The sequence below is a fragment of the Mirounga leonina genome, unplaced genomic scaffold, assembly GCF_011800145.1.
Source record: "Mirounga leonina isolate KUSES-001 unplaced genomic scaffold, KU_Mleo_1.0 Mir_447, whole genome shotgun sequence".
In the NCBI taxonomy this organism is placed as follows: Eukaryota; Metazoa; Chordata; class Mammalia; order Carnivora; family Phocidae; genus Mirounga; species Mirounga leonina.
Window position 1 is genome coordinate 14,112,413 of NW_023270757.1, and position 22,166 is coordinate 14,134,578.

The 22,166-nt window shown below is 39.1% G+C and overlaps 1 protein-coding gene across 15 annotated transcripts in view; it reads right to left on the bottom strand.

Moving 5' to 3' along the window:
- Window positions 1-22,166, bottom strand: part of KDM4C (lysine demethylase 4C) — a 457,231-nt gene that overhangs the window by 418,689 nt on the left and 16,376 nt on the right. The gene's annotated exons all lie outside the window — the stretch shown is intronic.

Consider the following 22,166-nt stretch of genomic DNA (forward strand, 5'->3'; position numbering starts at 1 on the left):
GCACAGAATGCAAAGATGAGTAAGAAGCACTGGCCTGCCTGCCCCAGAAAGGAGTCCTACCCCCAACCCACTTCCAGAAGCAATAATAGTGCCTGGCATCTGACAACCCAAACAACAAATACTCTCAGAACAAAGCTCTGCTTTTTAAAAAAAAAATAAATAAATTTAATTTGCCTGACAAAAAGAAAAATTGGGAAGAGATGGAGAAGATGAAAACATGCTATGGGATAAGAAGTTAAAACATCAGGACTACCAATAAAGATGTTATCATCATTCATTAAAGGTTTAAATAAGCATCTATCTCACAAGTACATGTGAGGAGAATCAAATTAACCCTGCCATCCACTAGGAACTTAAATATAAAGGAGAAATTAATCTGCATGAATATAGATATGTTAATACATGACAGAAAATATTCCATATTCTTTCTTTTATTTAAATTCAATTAGCTGACATATATTACATCATTAGTTTCAGATGTAATGTTCAGTGATTCATCAGTTGCGTATCACACCCAGTGGGGTAACTGGGTGATGGGCATTAAGGAGGGCACGAGATGTGATAAGCACTGGGTGTTATTCTATATTCTCTCTGCCTCAGGGAGGAGGCTTGCAAAAGAAAAAACCTTCCAGGCCACCTCCCCACCCACTTCCCCTCACACATATACAGATGCGCAGGCCCAAATCCTGGGCTGCAGGATGAAAGTCTAACCTCTATACAAGACACACATAATCCTTTAGAAGCACCTAGATGAAACCTTTGCATAACTATCATCGTCTTGTCTATCACCACAGCCTGCATTATACTTTAAGCTCCAACAACACTCTGTGCTTCTCTAAACAAGTAGAGCCCTCTGTGCCTCTGCCTAAGTCATTCCCTCCCATTAGGGCAGCCTTTACCTGTCTCTTCACTTGGCAAACTCTTGGCCACTGTTAAGATTCTCAATCCTTCTCAAGTAGGCCTAGGTGAACCAGCCTGTGTGTTTTGACTTCCCTCTCTGCATTCCTCATAGTAGTTGCCTATCCCAGTGGTTGGCACTTCTGACCATACACTGAACTCTAAACTCCTCAAGGGAGGGGAACCTGGGTGGCTCAGCCAGTTAAGCATCTGCCTTCAGCTCAGGTCATGGTTCTGGGGTTCTGGGATTGAGCCCCACATCAGGAGCCTGCTTCTCCCTCTCTGTCTGCCTCTCTCTCTCTCTCTCAAATAAATAAATAAAATCCTTAAAAATAAATAAATAAATAAACTCACAGGAAAAGCAGGCTGTCTCTTTAGGACCTAACCTCCAGTCTGGGATCCAGCCTGGTTCATAACATCTGCTATAATAACTATTTGCTAACTGAATGAAGAAATAAATGCCAAAATGTTAAAGTATTTACACAAAATGATACCAAATGCAGGAAAAGGAATGCACTGATCTCACACACAGAAAAGTTACTTAGAAAAAAAAAAAAAAAAGAAAAGTTACTTAGAAAACAGTCTCACTTGCTTGACAGGTAAAGAATAATAGAATACAAAAATCTGAGCAGTGAGAAAGGGGAAGAAGCTCCCAGATTTCCTCTGTAGAAACATCTGGTGCCTGGAAGGCAGCCTTACTTTTCCCCTGCCCGAAGAACAAGGGTGGCATGCATAGCTCTCCAGCAGAGGAAAAAGACACTAGAAAAGAAACTCAAAATCCAGCCAGTCACTTGACAGTTACTGAATGCCTAATTGCTGAGTAAGCATTCAGGAGGGAATGAAGAGAAACCCTAACAGGAGTGGAGTGAAGCAAACAATAAATAAGTCATAAGCACTCTGAAGAAGAAACCAAGGAATAGCTATTTTATACAGGGTAGGTGAGGGAAGACATTTCAGACGCCTGAAGGAGGGAATAAATCATGCAGATAACTGGAAGAAAAGCATTTTGGACTAAGGCAACAGCAAGGGGCCTCTTGGGCTCTTCAAGGAATAGCAAGGATGTGAGTGTGACTGGAAGTCATAAAGCAAGAGAGAGTGGAGAGAGGGGAGACAGGGAGAAAAGGAGTTTTGGGGAAGTAATCTGGGGCTCTTCCCCTTCTTGTACATTCCCATTCTTGATACTCTAACATGTGTTTCCATTCAAGAAGATGACAGTGTTTTCTAAGGTAACTCTTCTGGAGGATTTTAAGCAGAGCAGTGAGCAGGCTCATCATTCTGGCTGTTGTATCAAACAAAGACAAGGTTGGAAGCATAGAAGCAATTTATACCAATCCAGGCAAAATAAAATGGTGACTTGGACCAGAGGTGGGCAGTGAGAAGTGGTCAGATTACAGATATATTCAGAATAAAATTTCCTGATACAAGTGAGAAAAACAGACAAGTCAAGATTTTTGGTCTAAAATACAGAACAATTCAGTTTCTTGGCTCTGACAAGAAACTGAAGCAATGAGATTGTAAGATATGCAGCAAATTAGTAGCATTCAGTATTAAATATCTGCCCTTGACCAAATAGTTTGCTAACTTGCCTGTGAAACATACTTTGTCTCTTCCTGGTGTCACTATTTGCTGATAACACAAACCTAGTTCTACCTACAAATCAGGTACATATACTAAAGACCTAGTTAACTTATGTTTCAGACCCTTTTCAATCTACAAAGTTAATATATGATCATCATAAATTTGAAATATGCTAAAATTTCTAAAAATTTAATGTTAATCCCACCACCCAAATCTTTGCCAATATGATAGGCAAAAAAAGTCTGGTGTTAAATTTCACTTTTTTATTATTTTTGGACATTAATAACCATTTTCATTTCATTTTTGGGTTGCCTCCTTATGTTCTTTACCCTTAAAAGGAAGTTTATAAGTTTACTGTTCCTTGAGTTTCTCCTAATCCCCATTTATGACTATTAAACCTAATCATGCTGCTACAATCAAATTCCCAGTCACCCTTCTTTCTCTTTCACCTTTATTTCTCTCAAGCAGAAAAGTAGGTTTGAAATGCTCTTGCAATGTTTCCCACTCAGAGAAAGACTATTATACTTTGGGGAAAATATACCTATGATTTTCAGCTGAAAGTGATGCAATAATCATTTTTTCTAATGCTACACCTCTTAGAGACTGAGTCCCCAAAGTGAGTGACAATAGCTGTGATGACAACTTTCTTGTTTGACTTCTACAGAGCTAGCCTTCAATGTTTTTTTAGACCACCTAAACCAAATAGCCATATTTATAGTAACCGCCCTAAGAATTTTTTCTTAATGAGCGAAAGATCTTTTTCAGGAAGGGAAGAAAAGTGTAACACTAATTCATACTTCTATAACTCTCCCAAGCTTTTTTTCTGAAAAGTTTTACTTTATCATGAAGGAAAAACATCTGCTCTTATTTTAATCATGTATCTTTATTTGGCGATAAAAAAGAAACTGCAGCTGATGCTTTGCTGCTAAATGTAAATCTATATCCTATATAGCTGTCCTGTGTACACTTGTATTTCCAAATTGTGTTCTCTTATTTAAGCAATTTCTGTGGAAAATGTAAAAACAGATGATTCTCATCTTCGGAGTACTAGGTTCTTAGACAATGCCTGCCAAAGAACTGGCCTGCACTGCTAACTGCCTCTGAAGAGACACTTAAGGATCGACTACAAAGTGCAACCCTGGGAGATAAAGCACTCACCATTTAAGCAGATAATGTATTAAGCTAAAAAGAAAATGAACCAAGGCATGATTACTAGCTATGCCAGTGTTAGAAGAGAACACTTCCCCATGGTTCCTCATGTGGACCCGCTAGAACCTGGAGGCCATCCTTCCTTCCCAGTCCTCATTCACTCCTTCCCTACGGTGAGATTTTAGAAGAAACTGAGCAGTCAAGGCCTGGTCGGAACAGGTATGACTACCTTGCTCTACTTCAGTTCCCAAGTGCCAAGTCCACCAGAGGGAGGGCTTGGACATTGCCTGAGGTAGCTGGAAGGCTGGCATTTCCATTCCAACACTGCAACTCACCTAGTTTGGTCTCACAGTGAGCCAAGTAAGCTTCTACTAACACAGTGCTCAGTCAGGCATTGTTATGAGTTGAATTGTGTCCCCCAAAAAGATGTATTAAAACCTAACCCCCAATACTGGTGAATGTGACCTTATTTGGAAGCACGGGTTTTGCAGATGTAAACAAGTTAAGATGAGATCATGTTCAACACCTAGTCCAATATGACTGGTGTCCTTATAAAAGGAGAAGAGTCAGAAAAAGAGGGAAGAATACCATGTGAAGATGGAGGCAGACGGAAGACACACCAAGGAATGCCAGAACATACAGAAAGCTAAAACAAAGGCACAGATCTTCCCCAGATCCTTCAGAGAAAGCATGGCCATGCTGACACTTTGATTTTGGCTTTCTACCCTCTAGAACTGTGACAGAATAAATTTCTCTTGTTTTAAGCCATCCAAGTTTGTGGTAATTCATTATGGCAGCCCTAACAAACTAATGAAAGCATCAGGGATCAGACTGTTGGGACCATGGTAGACTGCCACATTCTCCAACCCCAGTTTCACCAATACTAAAGCCTATAATACTCTGACCTTCCATCTGACTCCCTCATCTTTCTCAGATTTTTCCATTCTAAAATAGAAAAGGATGACAGCAAAGAAAAGCCCTCAGCCTATTAATCATTTTTTGCCTGAGCCAGGCCTCAATCCTGTCCCAGAGACCCAGGCAGCTCTTCTTTAGTCATCTTGGTCCCATTCAAATCAACAGTCCACCTTGCTCCACCAGCCTACAGAGACCAGAAGTAAAAATGGGAAGGTGGACTCAGGGAGACAGTTCTGGGATGGAAGAGCCAAGGCAACAAATGAATCTGTGCAAAAGTTTCTTTTATCGCACAGATAATATTATGGGCCCCAGGAGAAGGTTCCTAAAGAGAGGTGATCCAAGGAAACATGTAAATTCTCTCCAACAATCTATACCAACCAAATCACAATCCTGATCACACCACTCTTACACCCTTAGTGGATGGGAACAGGCAGAAGTCATCCTCCTGGGCAAACTGAGCAAGGCTTCTCCTCTTGTTCACCAAGGATCTGGCAAGATTACCAGATACTGGAGCACTCAGGCTATCATCTCCTCAGACTTAAGTATGCAGAAGAGTGTTTTGGAACCATTAAAATTGCCAAGTATTCACTCTTGGCCCCACCCAGCATGACATTCCTTTCCTGGGTCAGACTACAGCCAGGTCTAGACTTCAGTGGGTCAGGAGAAGCAATTTTCCTTACATGAAATGCTCACAGTGTAATTAATTCTAGTTGCAAACTCCAAACTTCTTCCCAGTACTAAATCTTGCAGCATATAACATCTAATTTATACGTCCACTTCAGTTTTGCATCAATATTTCAAATGCACTGACTCAGGTATTAATTATATATATATATATCATTTCTTGGTTTTCCTTCCTCTATCTCTTACACTTCCATAAGTGTCCATCAAAGGAGTCTGGTTGAATCAATGTGTTATTTCCAACAACACAGTATAGGCAACATAAAAAGAATGAGAAAGATCTCTAAGTACAGACCTGCAGTGATTTCCAAATTACACTGTTAAGTTAAAAAAGGAAAGTGCAGAACAGAGTTTACAATATTCTACTTTTTGTATAGGAAGCAAGATCAAACCCATAAAAATGGTTACCTAAAGGGAAAAGAAGAGACAGGTAAGGAAGCAAAACTTTTGTGAGTGTAGCCCTATTGGTAGTTTTAACTCTGAAATCATATAAATGATTTACAAAATTAAAAAGAAAAAAAAGCCAGGCCTAAAAACTGAAAAACAAACTAGATGTATAATAAGTCAGTGGCATAAGCAAACAAGGAAAAGAATTGCTTAAGTAACTATGAATCATAGTATTTAGGCTATAGATTCTAACAGGATATACCCTGGGATATAGAACAATTTTTAAAATATATATAAATTGCATTTATTTGTCAAATTGTTAGTAGTAATATTGCTGTTAGGTCTTTTTTAACTATTACAAGAATACTATAAGATACAGCAAATAAGTAATAATGCTAATGTCATTAGGGATCAAGATTTTCATTATAAAGAGATACGAATATAAAATCCTTTGATTACATAAAAACTTAATCTTTCACTAGAATTTGAAAGAGCAATATGAACTCAAGATATTTTTCTCTTAAAATGTTTATCTCCTAGTACTGTCCACTTAAAAAGGCATGGAAACAATGACAAGACAGTAGCAAAAATTACACATTGCACAAAAATTATGGTCTCTAAATCCCATATCTCAATAAAAAGAACCAGGGATCTTTGATGAAAAGGCTGGTTCCAGGTCTGGGACAAGAAATGTGTAAGAGGTGACTAGAACACGTTGTTCCAGAAAGAAAGCAAGCTATCAAAGACTACTGAGGATACATATCACTTCATTTTTTTTTTTTAAGATTTTGTTTATTTATTTGACAAAGAAAGCGAGCACAAGCAGGGAGAATGGCAGAGTGAGAGGGAGAAGCAGACTCCCCACTGAGCAGGGAGCCCAGTGTGGGACTGGATCCCAGGACTCTGGGATCATGACCTGAGCCGAAGGCAGACGCTCAACCAACTGAGCCACCCGGGGCACCCCGAGGATACATAACACTTCAAAACTAACATCACTACTAAGAAAATTAGGTATCATGTGCCTCCTGATAAGATGTACTGAGAAAGATACATCACTTATATGGCTATTCTACCAAAAGTAAATAATCTAAATCTAATCATAAGGAAATATCAGGAAAGGCCAAATTAAGTGATACTCTTATAAATAAGAGGTTGGTACTCTTCAAAAATGTGAAGGTCATGAAAGGCAAAAGATAAAAAGTAGTTCCAGATTTTTAAAAGACTAATGAAATATGGATCCTGGACCAAAAAACAAAAATTTTTTTTCTCTTTTCTTATGCTACAAAGAATATCATTGGGATAAATGGTGAATTTGAATAAGATCTGCAGATCAGATAATAGTGCTGTGTCAAAATTAATTTTCTGATCTTTATAACTATACTGTGGTTAGAGAATGTTCTTGTTTTTAGAAACATATAATGATGTGTTTACAGTTAGAGGAGCATTACATCTACAAGTTACTTTCAAATGGTTCAGAAAACATTATGCAAACACACACACACACACACACACAGAATAAGTAAATAATAAGCATAGAGCAACTATAACATTTAGGAAATCTGTATGAAGGGTATGGGGAATATCTTGTTCTCTTTTTGGCAAACTTTCTGTAAGTCTGAATTTCTTTCCAAATAAAAAGTTAAGAAAACAACAACAACTAATGAGAGTCATGTCAAAAGGACACGGGAACTTTGGAGAGAACAGTCACAGTGGCCCCAGGCAGGGTATCAGAGCCTGAGTGGATGAAGAGAACATCCTGCAAGCACAGCAGCAGCAACAATAGGAGACTGGATACATACTGGCCAAGAATGGGAGCCAAGTTCTCCCTGTTGGAGAAAGGAATTTACAAATATGGACGGGGAGGAAACTAGAGTTGACCTGCGGTAATAGATTGGAATTTGGGAGCACTGGTATAAATTCGTAGTGTGTATGTATGTATGTATGTGGGTAGATATGTGAAAGTGTACACGTACATGTCCATGTATATGTACAGATACCTCCTTAGCTCTGCCCACTGAGAAGCCTTGGGAGCTGCAATACCACAGCAGCAATGAGCTCTCAAATCTTGGTTTCTAAATACCACCGTCCATTGAAAGGAACCAGCGCTTCTTGGACTAATTCCAGGACAAGGGAAGAAAAAGTACAAGGTAAGCCAAGAACATCTTGCTGTGTGCCAGAAAGTAAGGAAACACTCAAAAAACAAAGGGGGACATGTCTAAAGGACATAAAAGCCAACTTGAGAGGGCTTCCATTGGCTAAATCTGGGGGAAATTGAGCATCAAAATAAATGATAGTAATGAACTATAATCAATTAAATAAAATAAGAAACTATGAGTACATAGTGAAGTAAATACAATAAAAAAGTATTAAATCTGTAAGTATATAATATTGCTTTTAAAAACATCAATCACCACTGGAATATATCAACACATTACTCTATAAATTTATAAAGAGAAGGAAACAAGCCCTTATCTTGCTTTTTCTGGAACAAAAGTTATTTTAGGGTAAGTAAAGAATTGATAGCAGAAAGTTCTTCCTTACAGAAAAATTCCAACTAATAAATGTAGTAAAAATAACAGAATTATATGATCACCATTTTTTTTACAATCCCTAATAAATAATCTAGGGAAACTTCATCAAGAATGCTTAAATCATGAGGTGGCAAGTTAACAGGAAGCTTTATAATGGAGGAGTCAGGCTCATTATCACTGGAATAGGCAGTCATGACTTGAAGCAATGGAAAATACATAGCATCACCTATTAATTGTTTTTACCTAAAAAAAGTAAATCTGAATCTAAACCAAGCCATTAAAACATTAAGTCTAACCACCAGTTGTCAGGAAATAAGGGGCCAGAGGAACAAAGTAAATACCACCACAGGAAAGCAATGTGCCAAATTCTGAATGTGAGACAGTCTTCATTCCAAACGCCAATAGGAAAGAAGGAGGGTGAGGTAGGGTTTGGGAACAAGGGACTGTTACAGAATAAAAAAGACATCATACATATGAATAAAAACTATACGCATCAACAACTGGTCACCAGAAATTTTCACAGAAAAGCAATAGAATAATGTAACAAAGCAGAAAAAAATAAGATTAAAAGAGCAATAACAAAACGGGTGCCTTGCTGGCTCAGTCAGTAGAACATACACCTCTTGATCTTGGGGTCCTGAGTTCAAGCCCCATGTTGGGTGTAGAGCTTAATTAAATTTAAAAAAGAATATTATAAAAGAGCAATACAACAACTAGAATAAAGAGTCTTCAATATGTTTTATATGTATGTATACACAGATCTATATTCTGTTATAAACCTGAGAATGTCCTCATTTAAAGATTTTATTTAGGGTGCCTGGGTGGCTCAGGCAATTAAGTGTCTGCCTTCAGCTCAGGTCATGATCCCAAGGTTCTGGGATCGAGTCCCATGTTGGGCTCCCTGCTCTGCGAGGAATCTGCTTCTCCCTCTGCCCCTCCCCCGACTCGTTCTCTCAATCTCTCTGTCTCTCTCAGATAAACAAATAAAATCTTTTTTATTTTTAATTTATTAATTAAAAATCAATCAATTTTTAATTAATTAATTAAAATAAAAATTTTAATTTTATTAAATTTAATTTAATTAATTAATTAAATTAATTTAATTAATTAATTAATTAAATTTAATTTAATTAATTAATTAAAATTAAAATTTTTAATTAATTATTTTTATTTTTAATGAATAAAATAAAGATTTTATTTATTCATTAAAGAGACCATGAGTACACAAGTGTGAGCAGGGGGAGGAGCAGAAGGGGAGGGAGAAGGAGAGGGAGAGAATCTCAAGTAGACTCCCAGTACAGGGCTCCATCTCAGGACCCTGAGATCATGACCTGAGCAGAAACCAAGAGTCAACTCAGCTTAATCAACTGAGCCACCCAGGTGCCGGAGAATGTCCTCATTTAAAAGGCATAAACTAGAACATTGAACCTTTTAGATTCAATACTCAGACTTCTTCTAACTACCTGCCTTATTTTCAACTTGCAAAATTCGATGGCAGAATGTCAGAGTTCCTTTAACAACAGTCAAATGCCACTAAATAGGCAACTATTAGAAAATGTGAGGTGAAGGTTGGGGGGAGACAGACTCTATATTCAGTCATATCATGTGCAATACAATAACCACCTAATTGTTAGAAATCCTACTATCCTTTTCCCTTGGGATAAAGTTTCCATTCATCTCTACCAATACAATGACCACAACCCTATTGATAGTCCATGCTCAAATCCTTAGGCTGAAGCACTAAACAAAAGATAGCTACAGCCTATGATAGTTACTTGGCTTTCCAGCACTTAAACTAAATTTACATCACAATGGTAATCTCAACCAAACAGAATGACATTTTATTTTTTTATTTTTTTTTTAAAGATTTTATTTATTTATTTGAGAGAGAGAGAATGAGAGACAGAGACCACGAGAGGGAAGAGGGCAGAGGGAGAAGCAGACCCCCTGCCGAGCAGGGAGCCCGATGCGGGACTCGATCCCGGGACTCCAGGATCATGACCTGAGCCCAAGGCAGTCGCTTAACCAACTGAGCCACCCAGGCGCCCCAGAATGACATTTTATTTAAAAATTACTATTGGGGCACCTGGGTGGCTCTGTTGGTTAAGCGTCTGACTCTTGATTTCGGCTCAGGTCAGGAACTCAGGGCCATGAGACAGAGCCCTGAGTTAGGCTCCCAGCTCAGCAGGGAGTCTGCTGGGGATTTTCTCTCTCTCCCTCTGCCCCTCCTCCCACTCAACCTCTCTCTCTCTCCCTCTCTCTAAAATAAATAAATCTTTAAAAACAATTACTATTACAATGGGAGTTGAAGTAAATCACCTTGTATATTTCTCTCAAATTGTGACTATCCCACTTAAGAGGCAGCCAGGTAGAGGCAAGATCATACCTTAGGGTCAGATGGAACTGGGTTGTTTTTTTCAGTAGGCACCACGCCCAACGTGGGGCTTGAACTCATGACCCTCAGATTGAGAGTCGCATGCCCTACAGACTGAGCCAGCCAGATGCCCCCAGAACTGGATTCTAATTCCTCCTATCTGTCTCCCCCACATAATGACTATATGACCTCTGGAAAGTTACTTAAACTAGACCTCTGTTTCCCCATCAGTATGATGAGATACCACTCCTCCCCCTACAGCACTGTGACAGGGAATCAGTAAGCAGCTAAATGTAAGAGTCTAGCACATTGCCAGGCTATATAGTTAGCGCACAGATGTTGGCTTTAAAAAAAAAAAAAAAATCAAATTAAATCCCTTCTATTACCTTCTTCCCCACTGCTTATACATATGCTCAAATCTCTCCCATGTAATTTTTTTAAAGATTTTATGTATTTATTTGAGAGAGAGAGAGAGCACAAGAATGTGTGCGTGCTGGGGTGGGGGTAGGAGTCAGAGGGAGAGAGAATCTGATTACTGCAAGATTATGACCTGAGCTGAAACCAAGACTCGGCTGCCAGACCCACTAAGCCACCCAGGTGCCCCTCCCATGTAATTTTCAAAGGTTCTCTGTATACATTCTCCCCCCATCTAGAAAGACTCCAGCTATAGCCCTCTCTCTCCAACCCCTCATAGCAAACCCCAACAAAGAATAGCCTACACTCATTTTGTCCACTTCATCTATTCAATCATCAGTCCCACTGCAATCTGACATCTCCATCCACCAGTGCGTTGAAATCACTCTGGGAAAGTTTGCCAGTGACTTTCTTTTTTTTTTTTTTTGAAGATTTTATTTATTTATTTGACAGAGAGAGACACAGTGAGAGAGGGAACACAAGCAGGGGGAGTGGGAGAGGGAGAAGCAGGCTTCCCGCCGAGCAGGGAGCCCGATGCGGGGCTCGATCCCAGGACCTGGATCACTTAACGACTGAGCCACCCAGGGGCCCCTGCCAGTGACTTTCTAACTGCTATATGCTATATATGTTATATATTGTCTTTATGTGGTCTTTATATTATCTATATATAGCTATATTCTATATATGCTATATATTGTCTTTAATCCTCTTATCAGTCTCTTTGAAGCATTTAAAACTGCATAAGCGGGGTGCCTGGGTGGCTCAGTCGTTAAGCATCTGCCTTCAGCTCAGGTCATGATCCCAGGGTCCTGGGATCGAGCCCCGCATCGGGCTTCCTGCTCAGCAGGAAGCCTGCTTCTCCCTCTCCCACTCCCTCTGCTTGTGTTCCCTCTCTCGCTGTCTCTGTCAAATTAATAAAATCTTTAAATAAATAAATAAATAAATAAATAAATTAATTAATTAATTAATTAAAAAAACTGCATAAGCCCTCCCCTAGTACAGCTTCTGCATATGGGGGGGGCAGGGGGGATGACGACACACATCCACCATCCTCCACTCACTCTATTATGGTTAACTCCTCCCTCCACCCTGAACTCCTTTCTGTGCCTCGCCAGAGCCAAACCATTTACTACTGGTATACTACAAGATTATTTCTGTGGTTGTCTTTCCTTTCCACCAGACACAGACACCATGGGAAATTTCATCCAACTATCCTTACCAATGCATCAGAAATACAAAACAAGGACCTCTCTCCCCTGAATCCAAGTCCAGTAAATCCAAGTACCTACTAGGCAGAGCCATTTGGAGATGATCCTCAAATTCAACAGAGACAAAACTGAATCCAAAAGTTAACAGGGATAAAAAGGAATCTTTCCTCCAAAATCTGCTTCTCTACCCAGCAGTCCCAATCCTGGTTCATTCAATCCATCCACGGTCCTGCTTGCTTTCTTCTGGCCAGCACTGACCAGCACCAATCCTCAAAGAGCTTACAAGTGCAAGAGGGAAAAAGTATACAGATGGCTCTAATACCACAGGCCAGGTACTGCAAAAAAGGGAAGCACAGAACACCACCACAGCCTCTAGAACAAGAAGAGCAGAATCCAACCCTTTAACAGTGCAAAGGGGAGAGGGGAAAGCAGAAAAGGAGAGCATCCCCTACACAAGCCCTGCCCTCCACTGTAAGGCCCACATCAGAATCCAGGAGCCATCCTCAGTCCTGCCTGTCCACATCCGTGTGGGTACCAATTATTTTCTATTTGACTTGAACATCTTTTATAATCATGCTCTGGTCTCTATTCCCAAAGTTACTATCCTAAATCAAGCTTTGGTCCTTTCTTTCCTAACTACTCCAATAGTGTTTGCTGATTTACTCACCTTTAATTCAACTCCTTCAATTCTCTTCTATACATCCACAAAAACACAGAACTTTCTCTTTTTTTTAAGATTTTTTATTTATTTATTTGAGATGGAGAGAAAGAGCAAGCGTACAAGGCAGGGGAGGGGCAGAGGGAGAGGGAGTAGCAGACTCCCTGCTGAACAGGAAGCCTGACGTGGGATTCGATCCCAGAACCCAGAGATCATGACCTGAGCCAAAGGCAGATACTTAACCGACTGAGCCACCCAGGGGTCCCCAGAACAAACTCTCTTGACACAAAACTGATCATGCCATCCTTATTTCATTTTTTAAAGATTTTTTATTTATTTATTTGAGAGAGCAAGCATGAGCAGGGGGGAGGAGCAGAGAGAGAGGGAGAAGCAGACTCCCCACTAAGCAGGGAGCTGGATGGGGGGCTCAATCCCAGGATCCCGAGAAAATGACCTGAGCCGAAGGCAGACACTTTACCAACTAAGCCACCCAGGCACCCCATGCCATCCTTATTTTAAATCCCTTAGTAGCTCAGTACCATTTCAGAACGGAAGCTACCTCCATGATCTAGCTCCTGCCTTCTCCCCCAGCCTCAAAGATCCCTTTGGCCTGCCTGAAAGCTTTGCTTCATTCTAACCAAAGTTCCCAATGGTGCCAAGCTATTTCCCTCTTTCAGTGTACTGTATATGTGTCACATGTATGACATTACTGAGCTCACATCTTGTGAGTTACATATCTACAAAGTACATTAACATGCACCCTCTTATTTAAACCTAATAGCTCAAAAATAAATAAATAAATAAACCTAATAGCTCCAATGAAAATGACCATGAATGTCTTTATTTCACCAATGATGAAGATTAAAATGCTTATACAGGGTCCCACAGCAAGAGCTAAGGATGAGATTTGAATCTAATCTGAGATTCTAACACTCATCCTGGTTCATTCAATCCATCCACGGTCCTGCTTGCACAGTAGTGTAACTACTACACTATTTCTCTTGCCTTTCCTCAGTCAGTTCTAGCAAAACCCATCTTTCAAAGTTTATCTCACATGTAGACTGCATTATGAAGACTTTCCTGGCAACACTCGCTACCAACTAACAGTGTCATTTTTTAATGCGCTGCTCGCCCTCACTCCATATATACAGTCATCCCTCATTATTCCTGGATTCAGCATTGGCAAATTCACCTATATTCTAAAATTTATTTTTAACCCCCAAACCAATAATTGTGGCATGTATATGGTCATTCACAGACATGCACAGTGTTGAAATATTTGAATCACCCAACAGGCACATCCCTTCAGCAGAGGTCAAACAAGGCAAAAATATACTTTTGTAGTCTATTTAGTGCCAGTGGTTTGGCATCTTTGTGCTCTTATTGGTGATTTCGCTGCTTAAAACAGCCTCCAAGTTCCTAAGTGCAAGAAAGCTATGATGTGCCCTATCACAAACATACTCTGTGACATAACTTTAGGCATCAGCTATAGTGCTGCTGGCATGAGTTCAATGTTAATGAATCAACAAATTATATATTAAATAAGGTGTCTTTAAAACAGAAATACACATAAAACAAGGTGATATATAGATCAGTTGGAAAAATGTGTGATCAAAGCCTCATAGGAATCTAACCCTCTATTTCCCCTCGGAGCAATGGTTCAGTATTCACTAATTCAGTATTCTCAGTGACTTTATGGAACATAACTACTACAAATAATGAGAATCAATTATATCTTAGCCCTTGTAATGAGACCATTCACAAAAAGCCCCCACTCCTCAGCCCATGGAAACCATCTTCCTCCCCTCCCCTCAAGAATTTCTCCCACTGATAGCAATGAGTCCAGGCAGTCAATCCTTCATACTGCAATTGACCTGTACTAGCTCAGTCACTCCCCCAGGAACTCAAAACTGGAGAAATGATGAAGCCATGAAGGGCTGGGGCAGCCATTGTCTTCCTTTTGCATAAACAGAGAATGACTGAAGGAAGGACATTAGCAGATAGAAGTACCATACAGAGAATACACAACCTGAGAGAGAGATGATTTGAAGGGGAAAAGGGAAGGAAAAAAAAAAAATCAAGCCTCAGTCATCCCAAGCATAGTGCAAGTCACAGAGTAAATGCTTGAAGAGTCTGCATCTTCAAGAGACTGGATAGTCTGAAGAACTGAAATCTACATTGCAACAGGCATTCCAGATATGATTTAAATTCTTCCAGTGAAGAATGAAGAGACTTGAATTCAGAACTAGGCAGAGTGTGGAAAGAATTGGAGACCACAAGGCATTTTTCTTGCTGGAACAGAGCTAGCACAGGTAATTTAGCTCTTAAGAACAGTCCCAGCACTATTCCTGATCTCTGTATGACAACTAAGATGGCATGTTCATGGAACAAACAAATGCAGCAGCAACTTCCTGCTCCCCAGATTTCAGCCACAGTGCTATGATCCCAGACTCTGATTCTTCAGTTTCCTATTCGTAGCAGAAATGGCAGTTCCCTTGGCAGCACCTCCAGCAGTGGTGTTCTGGGAGACATCCCATGGGATGAGTCCCTGGGGACCCAGCCAAGAGCCTGATCTCCAACCTTCAACAGCTCCAGTATCAAATCCTTTTCTGCTTAAGTTAACCAGGGCAGTGGCCATTATCTGTAATTGAATCATGGCTGATAAAATTATCAAATATAAACTGATAACAATGATGAATGGAAAAGAAACCTGGTATACAAATACCAGATGTAAATCAAATGAAGGTTTTATTCATACCTGTTTCCCTTTTGAGTAATCCTTTCTAACAACCATTTCCTTGGTGTATCTTAATGAAATTAACTTGAATGACTCAAATTCATTTTGTAATATTGAGTAGAAATTACTAATTGAGCCATTAAACAAACAGGCCAGCCACCCAGGGCTACTTACTCTACTGGCCTACTATAGTACAAGTTCCCAATAACCTATTTAACAGATTTACCAGATAAGGGATGCATACGATATATTATCTCCGAAAAACACCACTGCTACAAAAAACACAACACAGTGGGAACTAGTAGACTATGTTTATTACGTCTAAGTACCAGTTGAATTGCAAGCTTAGCAATCAAGTGTTTATTTGCAATCCAGTTTATGCCAGTTTTGCCAATTATCTGACATAATTAAATAGATGAAGTGTGAATACAACAATGTTTTAATGTGAATACAACAAAGATTTAAGTTGAATCTTTTGGAATGACCCAGTAAAGATGAAATGATTTTTTTTTTAAAAGGGAAGTGGGGGGAAAGGGAAGAGGGATGTCAAATGAAGTGTGGGAACTGCAATATAAAAGATTAGGGCATTACCTAGATTTGTAAAATCTAGGATTCCAGCTCATATTACTTCAAGTGTTTAACTCTCACTCTACTTTAAAAAAACAGAAACTGAAAGTGGTAGATGCTGTATTGTAGGTGTGGTTTATGCCAAAGAGGAAATGTAGGACTCCAATCTTTACTCAAAAAAAAAAAAGGGCGCCTGGGTGGCTCAGTCGTTGGGCGTCTGCCTTCAGCTCAGGTCGTGATCCCAGGGTCCTGGGATCGAGCCCCGCATCAGGCTCCTTGCTCCGCGGGAAGCCTGCTTCTCCCTCTCGCGCTCCCCCTGCTTGTGTTCCCTCTCTTGCTGTGTCTCTCTCTGTCAAATAAATAAAATCTTTAAAAAAAAAAAAAAAAAAAGCCTCTGCCCTACAACAAAAGATAGGCAAACGATTGTATAAGTTTTAAGTAGAAATAAAATAATAGATGTATATATCTTTTTTTACGATTAACATCTTTAACAAAAATAAAAACTACTTAATACCTTGGGAAAGACCCATTCTGTGTCTTATAATACTGAAAAGACAAAAATTGTCAAAGTCTCTCCACGTGGCTAAACATAGCTGTTTCCCTTCTTTCTTCCATACTGCCAAGCCTGCTTTAGGAGAAAATTAAATCAATGAAGGAGTGTAATCTGAGTTAAAGAAAAACACAAAGCTTTCTGGGTTTATTCTTATATTTGTTGATATTGTTATCCTTTCTAACTTTTCTTTAGAAATAACTTCAGGGATCCCTGGGTGGCTCTGTCGGTTAAGCATCCAACTCTTGGTTTCCGCTCAGGTCATGATCTCTGTGTGATGGGATCAAGCCCAGAGTCAGGCTCCGCCCTCAGGATGGAGTCCGCTTAAGATTCTCTCTCACCCTCTCCTTCTGCACCCTGCTGCCACCGGGCTCTATCAAATAAATAAATAAAATCTTAAAAAAAAAAAAAAAAAAAGAACTTCAAACTTACAGAAAAATTACTGGAATAGAAAAAAAAAAAAAGCCTATATACACTTTACCCAGATTCATCTATTAATCTTTTACCCTATTTGCTGCCTTATCAATTTGTGTTCTCTCTCTCCATATGTATATCACCCACAATTTGTTTTTCTGAACCACCTGGGAGTAATATTGTGGACCCTTACCCCTAAAAACTTTAATGTACATTTCCTAAGAATAGGGGTCTTCTCTTGCATAGAGACAGTGAAGTTTTCGACTCCAATAAGTTTATTATTTTTTTTTAAGATTTTATTTATTTATTTGACAGAGAGAGACACAGCGAGAGAGGGAACACAAGCAGGGGGAGTGGGAGAGGGAGAAGCAGGCATCCTGCTGAGCAGGTAGCCCGATGTGGGGCTCGATCCCAGGACCCTGGGATCATGACCTGAGCCGAAGGCAGACGCTTAACTGACTGAGCCACCCAGGCGCCCCCTCGACTCCAATAAGTTTAAAAGATACAATACTAGCATCCAATTTCTGTATTCCAATTTTGTCAAGCGACCGAATAATATACATGATACCCTTCTTTTCCCTCTAGTAGGGAATTCAGTCTAGAATTAGAAAATTCATGGAAAAAAAAAGAAAATATGTGTAGCTGTCATGTCTCTTTAGTATTCTTTCACATGGGGTATTTCCAGAGCCTTTGTCTTTAATTTTTTAAGAATTCAGTCATTTTGTTTCAAATAGAACATTAAATAGAACATGTATTTATTTTAAATAGAACATTAAATAGAACATGTATTTGTTTTAAGTAGAACACTTTCCATTTTGGTATAATATTTTTTAAGCTAAGAGTTTTTCCTTTTGTTGCTGGCATATAAAAATATCATTAATTTTTAAATTAATCTCATATCCAGCTACCTACTTATAATCTCATTTCCAATAATTTGTCTACAGATCAATGATTCTATCTAGACTATCATGTGAAAATTATCTGAGAATAGTGCTTTTTTGTTGTGTCCTTTACAATATTTATTCTTTTTATTTCTCTTTCTCATCTTACTGACCTGTCTCGGACATCCTAGTGCTACAGAGAACTAGTGACAGTGGAATGTCTTAATATACAGGGAATGTTTCTAGCCTTTATCTTCAGAATATTTACTATGTATAGGTACCCTTTAACAGGTTAGAAAAGTTTTACTCAAAGAGGCTTTTTGTTGTTTTTTGCTTTTTTCTTTTTTTTAAAGATTTTATTTATTTATTTATCAGAGAGAGAGCACACAAGCAGGGGGAGCGGCAGGCAGAGGGAGAAGCAGGCTCCCCGCTGAGCAAGGAGCCCAACGCAGGGCTCAATCCCAGCACCCTGGGATCATGACCTGAGCTGAAGGCAGACGCTCAACCGACTGAGCCACCCAGGCGTCCCTGTTTTTTGCTTTTAAATTACAAATAAATGTTAAATTTTATCAAATGCTTTTTCTGTATCTGTTACAATGGGTTTTCTCCTTTTATCTATTATTGCAATTAAATATGATTCTAATGTTGAATTAACCTGTATTACTAGAATGCACCCAACCTGATGATGTATTATAAGAATGGCACACTGAAATTATCTGTGCTAATATTATATTTAAGGTTTCATATCTTGTCTTCACAAGTCAGGTTAGCTTATAATTTTCCTTATCCCTTATTCACACTGTCCTTGTCTAATGTTAGTATTAAGACTTACTAGCCTGAAAAAAAAATGAGCCAGGCAGTGTTCCTGAAAGAGAGAAACTTTGTAAGGGTTAGAGCTAAGTATTATTTGAATACTTTGTAGAACTAGCCTACAAAACCATCTGAACCTGGCATTTTGTGTATGTGTGTGGTAAGACATATAACTACAGAATCAATTCTCTTAAATGGTATATTTCTACTACTTCTTTTTGTGTGTCTTTTAATGTGTTTTTTTATTGAAGTAGAGCCAACATCCAATATTATATTTGCCTCAGGTGTACAAAATATTAATTGAACAATAACATATACATTATGAAATGCTTACCACAACAAGTGTAGTTACCATCTGTCACAATATTTCTACTGCTTCTAGGGTCTGTATTGAAATTTATCCTTTCCTGGGGGCGCCTGGGTGGCTCAGTCAGTTAAGTGCCTGCCTTCGGCTCAGGTCATGATCCCAGGGTCCTGGGATCGAGCCCTGCGTCGGGCTCCCTGCTCCGCAGGAAGCCTGCTTCTCCCTCTCCTACTTCCCCTGCTTGTGTTTCCTCTCTCACTGTGTCTCTCTCTGTTAAATAAATAAAATCTTTTTTAATAAATAAATAAATAAATAAATAAATAAATAAAATTTATCCTTTTCTGGAAAACTGTCCATTCAAAAGCATTTGCCTATTTTTCATGTCTCATCTGTAATTCAGTACTCTTTGCAGTCCTCATGTTATTCTTGTCCATTGTTTTTTTTTTCCCCCAACATAAGGATCTACAGCTCCTATCACTCTCAAAAATATATCACACATGACCCAAAAAAATAGTTAAGAACCAATGGACTAGATCACAGCCACAGAAGTCAGCTGAACTGTGCCTCCCCCAATACCTAGAGGTGTGACCTCACCTAAGCACTACATCATTGTTAATGTTAAGTCTTAGTAACCCTCAAACTTAGGAAACTGAACAAATTCAGTGTTCCTAAACACTGGTAAACAGTGATTCCACCAGTCCTTTGAAAACAGGAATGAAAGTGCTCTGATTTTTCATAAAGGTCCAGCTTTTATTCTTAGAGAATCCTTTCTACTTTGTTGACATTTTTGGACAGTAATAGTAGACAGTAAGTTTTCTTTGATACTTTTTATTTTAGAAAATTAAAAGTTGACCAAAAAAAAAGGAAAGAAAGGCCTATGTCAGTCCAACTGAGTTTTTCAAATCCAGAAGTCTGGGAACCAGTAAACTACATGATCTCTAAGTCCTTTATTGCCCCAATGTATTATGTGAGAGAGAGGAAGGAACAAAGTGTAGAGGGATGGAGGAAGGCACTAATTATTAACAAAAATCAAGTAACTTAAGTTCAAGTCCCTACTTAATCAATACCCTTCCGATTTCCAAGCTTTTAACTCTACAATATCCCCAACTTCTACTTAAATAGATAAATCTTCCAAATGTAACATTCTTACTGAACCATTCTCTCAGTAAAAATGGCTTCCAATTGCAAATCACCCTAACTTCAAAGCTTGACATGTAAGATAACTAGTCCCATCATTTTCCTCCAAATCATGGAGAGTTTCAGATCTTACTACCTATCCCTCCTAAATCATTCATTCCTTTAAGTGACAGTCTGTTTCTATAGCTAAATACAAAGATTAATCAAAGAATTTGCCTGATAAAATTACTTAACTTCAAGGACCCGGAGGCAATAAGAAGGAGGAAAAAACAACTTTCTTATCTTAAGATAAAATAAGAGAGCCATCTCAAAATGCAAAACACAGGCATGGACTACTGAAAGAGCTACACCCGCAACAGAAAAGATAACAGTAGGGACCACAAAGTCATCCTAATTCTGCCCATGAATCCCTAAAGAGGTGTCCAAGCCAAAGCAGAAGGAAGAATCTCTGCATTACTTAATAGCAGTGGCAGCAAACAGTTAGCACTTAATACATCAATCAAAAAGATAACAAACTTGGGGCACCTGTGTGGCTCAGTCAGTTAAGTGTCTGACTTGACTTCAGCTCAGGTCATGATCTCAGGTTCATGAGATGGAGCCCCACTTCTGGCTCTACGCTCAGCAAGGAGTCTGCTTCTTTCTCTCCCTCTCCCTCTGCCCCTCCTCCCCCTGCTCGTGTGTAAGCGCTCACACACTCTGTCGCGTGCTCTCTAAAATAAATTTTTAAAAAAGATAACAAACTTACTCAAGGTCATATAGTTTTGAAAAGATAATTATAAGTATAAATGAGATTTTGCTATAGTGAATAAATAGGAAGGGAGAAAGGGAGGCTTGGGTGCTTGAAATATGCTTCCATCTAACTCTGGGTACAGAATCCAAAAGTAAAAAGAACTCCTCCCAGGATAACTGCCTCATTTGACCAAATCAGAAGGAAAATGACAACAATAATAAAGACTGGACAACCGACCAGGAATTCCTTCCCCTTTGTCAGAAACTGAAAATCCAGAAGGCTCAGGAATCCTAGCAAAGTTGGCAATACAAGGCAGTATGTACTTCAGAGTCAAATTCTAGGTACAAACAAATGCTCTAGGAGTTCCTAGGAAAAAGAAAAGACCACAGATGGGCACTGTGGGAAAGGGCAGAGTGAAGAGGTGAGCGTGAGATGGGCCTTGAAAATAAATGGCATTTGGGTCAAAAAAAAAGGTGAGTTACCCTTCTACAGGGGATAGGTAGCACACAATAACAACACTAACATTAACAAAAACTCATTTAGTCCTGCCAAGAGGCCTAACAAGATAAGTATTATTAATCCTATTCTGTAAGTGAGGAATTGGAAGCTCAGAACAGTTTTCTCAAACTTTCTAGTCTCAGGACTCCTTTATACTTTTAAATTTTCCCAAGGGGCCCCTGGGTGGCTCAGTGGGTTAAGCGTCCAACTCTTTGACCTCAGATCAGGTCTTGATCTCAGGGTGAGTTTAAGCCCCAAGTTAAAAAAAAAAAAAAAGAAAATTACTGAGGGACCCAATAGTAAGAGCTTTTATGTGGGATATATATTTACCAAAACAGGGGAATTTTTTAAATTATAAATTAAAAGATAAATTTAAAATCCCCATATGTATGAAACCTTTAAGATAATTTTAAATTGTTCATTGGTCAAAGGCCACAATGGTTCCCAACCAGGGGTGATTTTTGTCCCCTGGGGGAAGCCAGCAATGTCTGCAGTTATTTTTATTTGTCACAACTGGAGGAGTGCTAGTGGCATCTAGTGGGTATAGACCAGGGACACTGCTTAACATACAATGCATAAGAAGGCACCCACAACAAAGAATTATTCAGCCCTAACTGTCAAGTGTGCAGAGGTTCAAAAACCCTGCTTTGGGGCCTAAATAAACTATAGCATATGTTCAATAATAGACACTGTACGATAATGTTCACAGTAGCATTTTTGTAACAGCTAAAAATTGAAAGCAACTA